This window comes from Etheostoma spectabile, unplaced genomic scaffold (genome assembly GCF_008692095.1).
Source record: "Etheostoma spectabile isolate EspeVRDwgs_2016 unplaced genomic scaffold, UIUC_Espe_1.0 scaffold310, whole genome shotgun sequence".
NCBI classification, from domain to species: Eukaryota; Metazoa; Chordata; class Actinopteri; order Perciformes; family Percidae; genus Etheostoma; species Etheostoma spectabile.
The window spans coordinates 763651-769437 of NW_022605582.1; the positions used below are offsets into that span (position 1 = coordinate 763651).

The window sequence follows — 5787 nt, forward strand, 5'->3', positions numbered from 1 at the left end:
TAATTCCTAATTTCTGCTTTTCTGACTCAAACATTAGGTATAATTTCCTATATATGAGGTTTATTGAGCATAAATTCCAAAAATAACTGTAAAACTAAAGTTAATAAGTTGGTGTGACGTAGTGTTAAACGGCAAAAAAATGACAAACAAAAGTGTTGATTTTTAATTTTAACGGGAAGACAACACGAGGGTTAAATCTCTATCGTAAGAGTCCTTTTAATTATTACTTTATTTTACATTGAGTAGTTTTACTGAGACCTTTTTTATTTAAGAGCTCAGGCATGACAAAATCCCTATGAATTACTGTTATATATGTATTCTTCCTTACATCTTAATAATTTCCAGATCGAATTTACGGGGCCTTTGTGCCATAATAAATATGCAATGTATTGATCTTTAGAGGAAATTCTGATAGCTTAGCAGTCTGAGCTAATGTCTCCTGTTTGCTTGTGCCTGGGGCCAAAGGTCCTGGCCAATCACAGCCCTCTGCCCCTGGAGCAGGATTCGGGATATTATATAACCCTTGTGTTGTCTTCCCATTGACCATGCAACTTTTGTTTTTTGGGGGGGTTTGAATTTAAAATTCGCTTTCCTGGGGCTTTTGTCACTTTTTCCCTGCGCTTTTTGTTGTTTTTTCCCCACATTTTTGAAGCATTTTCTGACATTTTATCCCACTTTTTTTTTTTTTGCTTTCTTTTATCTTTTTTTTTCTTTTTCCCAGTGCTATAAAATTGATTTAAACCAAATGTGATGTGATGAAAGTAGTGTACTCCTCATTTAATTTACTTGTTATTAGCCTTGTAGGGAACCATCCTTGTTAGTTTTTAATTTTTGACAATTTGGTTGGATGGATGGATGGATGGAGGATGGATGATGGTGGATTGGATTGATGGATGATGGATGGCTTGGATGATGATGGGATGGATGGCTGGATGGATGGTATGATGGAGGATGGTGATGGTGAATGAGGTGGATGGATGGTGGATGATGGTGGATGGTGAATGGATGATTAGATGATGGATGGATGGATGGATGGATGGATGGATGGATGATGTGTGGATTGATGGCATGGATGGATGTATATGATGGATGATGATGATGGGTGGATGATGATGATGGATTGATGATTGATGGATTGATGGGGGGAATAAAATTGGATGGTGGATGGATGGATGGATGGTGATGGGTGGATGGTGGATGGTGAGATGGGATGGATGGATGGATGGAGGGGTGATTGTATGGATGGATGGTGGATGATGGATGGATGGATGGAATGGTGGATGAGGATGATGGTGGATGGATGGGATGTGTATGGGATGTGGATGTTGGATGGTTGGATGGATGGATGGATTGGATGGATGGATGGATGTGGATGGATGATGGATGATGAAGATGGCATGGATGATGATGATGGATGGATGGATGGTGGATGGATGGATGGTGGAAGGATGTGATGGTGGATGTGGATGGTGGATGGATGGATGGATGGATGGATGGATGGATGGATTGATGGATGAAGATGGATGATGATATGGAGTGGATGGATGGATGATGGTGGAGTGGATGGATGGATGGATGGTGGATGGGTTGGATGTGATGGATGGATGGATGGATGGATGGATGGATGGGGATGGTGGATGGTGGATGGATGGATGGATGGATGGATGGATGTGATGGATGGATGGATGATGGATGATGATGGAGAATGATGGTTGAGGATTGGGGGATGGATGATGATGGTGGATGGTGGATGGAGGATGATGGATGGATGGATGGAATGGATAGATGATGATGAATGGATGGATGGAGGGATGGATGGGATGATGGATGGGATGGTGGATGGTGGATGGATGGATGAATGGGATGAGGGATGAGGATGGATGGATTGTGGTAGATGGTGATGAATGAATGGGATGGATGGATGATGGATGATGAATGGATGGATGGATGGATGATGGATGGATGGATGGATGGTGGATGGTGGATGGATGGATGATGGATGGGTGGATGGATGGTGGATGATGGATGGATGGATGATGGATGGATGGATGATATCGAGGTCTTTGGTCAAAAAAATAATGATATTTGATTTTCTCCATATTGCCAAGCCCTAGTATGAAATGCTTCACTTTTTGTAGCTATATATATTATATTTCTTGCCCTCTTTTATCTTATTTAATTTATTTACCTTCTATTATGCTTTTCTAGTTAAGTCGGTGTGCTTTTCTTTGCTCTTAACTCTTTATACTTGACTCAAAGAGGCCGCACAAGACTTCCTGTGGGCCTGGACTGTTTGGTGGACGCACAAATGGCAAATATGAATCTTGAATTTTGAATTTTGGATGATGCGTGTATCATGTTGATACACATAGGGCCTATACTTCACCGTGTTTCTACTTCACACCTCAGGGGTTCTCTGCAACATCTCACAGGGTTAAATTCCAACCCCACACACACACACACACACACACACACACACACAAACACACTTAGACAACAGTTCCATCATCGAAAATGTCACTCCTCATCCTCACCGCCCCTCCCCCCCCCCATTTCCAACCATCAATGCCTGTTTTTGCTCCTGGCTGAAAACATTGAAAATTTTTCTAGCGAGAATTATTGTCCTTAATTGCTTGAAGGGCACGTGTTTTCCTGTCATTTCTTGGGAGTTTTCTCTCTCTCTCTCTCTCTCCCTCTCTCCTCTCTCTCTCACACGTCGCTCTCTCTCTCCCTCTCCTCCCCTCCGCTCCTCTCTCTCTCCTCCTCCTCCTCCCTCCTCTCCCTCTCTTCTCGCCCTTCACTCACATCTCTCTCTCTCCCTCCCCTCTCGCTCCTCTTCTCTCATCCCTCTCACTCACTCATCTCTCTCTCCTCTCGCCATCCTCTCTTCTCTCCTCTCTCTCCCTCTCACTCTCCTCCCTCTCCTCTCTCTCCTCCTCCGCCTCGTCGCTCCTCGTCCCTCTCCCTCTCCCCTCCTCCTACGGCCTCTCTCACCCTCACTCCATCTCTCCGCTCTCCTCTCCCTCTCTGCTCCTCCCCTCTCTGCTCTCTTCCCTGCTCTCCGCTCCTCTCCGCTCCTCCTCCTCCTCTCTCTCACTTCTCTCCCCCCTCTCATCCTCTCCTCTCTCTCTCCCTCATCTTCTCCTCTCCCTCTCTTCACCTCTACCTCTCTCCTCTCGCTCCTCTGCTCGCCTCCTCTCCCTCGCCACTCACTTCTCCGCTCTCCTGCTCCTCTTGCTCAGTCCGCTCTCTCTCCATCTCTCTCCCACTCTCCTTCTCTCGCTCTCCTCCTCCTCTCCTCTCTCTCCCTCTCTCACTCACTTGCTGCTCGCCTCCCTGTTGCTCCAATCTCTCGCTCTGCGCTCCCTCTCCCTCTCTCCTCTCTCTCCTCTCCCCTCTCTCCCTCGCCTGCCTCTCTCACGTCACCCTGGGTGTCTCTCTCTCTCCCTCTCTCCCTCTCTCTCTCATTCTCCTCTCGATCTCTCTCTCCCTCTCTCTCTCCTTCTCTCTCTCTCTCCCCCTCCTCCTCTTCTCTCTCCCCTCTCCCTCTCCCTCCTCCCTCTCTCCCTCTCCTCCCTCTCCTCCTCTCCTCTCTCCCCGCTCCTCCTCGCTCCGCCTCCCCTCCCTCTCTTCTTCTCGCAACAAAAACACAGCGTCCACGCCCCTCCTCGCGTCATCGAAACTCCCATCCGGGCAAAAAAAGTAGCAGAAACCCATCGTGTCTCTCTCAGATCAACGAATCAAGTCGCTCGGGTTCGTGACCCAAGGTCTCTCCCCGTCTCTCCTCCCAGTCCTCGTGGGTGGAAATGTAGGCAATGCCACTGAGCGTGGGCTCTCTGAAAGAGGTCATAATTACATCCTTCAGTATGCTCGCCGTCGGCAAGGATTTTACGCCTCATAATTATTAAATGGCAGATTCAGTCTTCGTGTGTGTGTGTGTGTGTGTGTGTGTGTGTGTGTGTGTGTTAAAACACAGGGTGAAGAGAGTTTGATTTTGTTCTCCAATGAGAGATTGAGAAGACACTATTTGTGTATTCTGTGCTCACACTCGCCAAAAGTTCTCCCTTGGTGAGATATATTATTATTATTATTATTATTATTATTATTATTATGTGCTCAAAGAAACCCTCTCTTGCGGCGTTTTGTTTTGCCTGTTTCCATCTCGCTAACGTATCGGCGAACGCACTCGGCATCACCGGCTGTCACCGAAGCAAACAATGCACGAATAGCATCAAACCCATTTATAAGTTTCGGGGGGGCAGCAAATTGATTTCAAGTCTGTAATATTAACAGCGAAGAACTGAGCCGAATCCCAAATGGGTGAATTGTTTTGTAATTGTTATTGAGACGTCAGTAATTGATACTGGAGACCGCCACGATAACCAGATAAGCTCCAGTCTGCTCAACTTTCCTCTTTCAGCATCATTTCCATATCATAATTATATAATCTCATTCACAACTGAGATAACATCCCACACTCCACAGTCTTAGTCTGCCTCCCATCTCTGCTCCCTCGCTGTCTTCGCTCGCTGTTGTAAATGTTACACCAGGGAGAAAAAAATACATAAAAGATGTGCGTTAAAATGAAAATAATGGATGTAGAAGTTGAAAATACAGGAAATACTTTGGAAAAAGAACATAACCGGTGAAAAGTCAGAGCAGGGATTTATTATCTTGGAGAGAGGACGAGGTGGAACTGTTACTGAAAGGTCTGTAATGGCGTTTTTCACCGCGTGGTAACTACTCTACTCGCCTTTTTGGGGGTTTTCTATTACGAAAAAAAGCCCCTGGCACCTGCTAACAGGTACTTTTTGTACTTCAGTACACCAAAGGTGACGTGAAAACCTGCAGACTGCTGATTGGTCGGAGAGAATCGTCACTAATCACTGCGTCATCGTCCTCATTGTTAGAGACAGGCGGTTAATCAGCGTTTTTTTCTTTTTTTTTAGAAACTAATCTGCAACTGAAAACTAATTTGCCTTCTGGCTGTGGCAACAAAAAATCAAACACACCTTTGACGTTCTGTGAGTGTGTGTGTGTGTGTGTGTGTGTGTGTGTGTGTCCCGTTAGGTTACGGCAGTTTGCTGCTATGGCGACCAGCCACGGCTTGCCTAACGCATGAGGCGCTACTAATCTGCAATGGAAAAAGAAGGACGGGGCACCGCAGTCGAATCAAGCCGGTACTATTAATGGAAAAAACACCACAAGCTGCCTAACTGATAGCAATGACTGACGCGCGTCCTCGTTTCCAAATGTCTCCGTTTGTGTCCGTCCAGACTACAAAGCAACCCCGGAGTTTTTAATCCAAAACGGGGGCAGCAGTGTCTCCAAATGTCTCCGTTTTAGGGGCTCGGAGACGCCGCAGTAGTGTGGACGGGAGGCGTAAACGTAGCAAAAGACATATGTTTTTAAACCAAAACGCAGTAGTGTAGGTGTAGCCTCATTCCAGGTTGATCCTGTAATGAGGTACAGTGAGTGGGGTTTGAAAGTTTGGGCACCCCAGGTAAAAATGTGTATTAATGTGCATAAAGAAGCCAAGAAAAGATGGAAAAATCTCCAAAAGGCATCAAATGACAGATTAGACATTCGTATAACATGTCACAAAAAGTTAGATTTTATTTCCATCATTTACACTTTCAAAATGACAGAAAACAACAAAAATGGCGTCTGCAAAAATTTGGGCCCCCTGCACACCCAATGTAGTCTCATCTCTGTTGTCTTTTCATCAGAATATTAACAAATTCACATGGAGGAAAACGCGCGTCCTCGTTTCCAAATGTCTCCGTT

The 5787-nt window shown here is 45.7% G+C and overlaps 1 long non-coding RNA gene across 1 annotated transcript in view; it reads right to left on the minus strand.

Moving 5' to 3' along the window:
• Positions 1 to 4590: 4590 nt before the first annotated feature.
• The window catches only part of LOC116686069 (uncharacterized), a 16898-nt gene continuing 15701 nt past the window's right edge, over positions 4591 to 5787 (minus strand). Inside the window, exon 3 of the long non-coding RNA XR_004331139.1 lies at positions 4591 to 4711. This is a non-coding gene — a long non-coding RNA (uncharacterized LOC116686069). The remainder of the gene's footprint in view (positions 4712 to 5787) is intronic.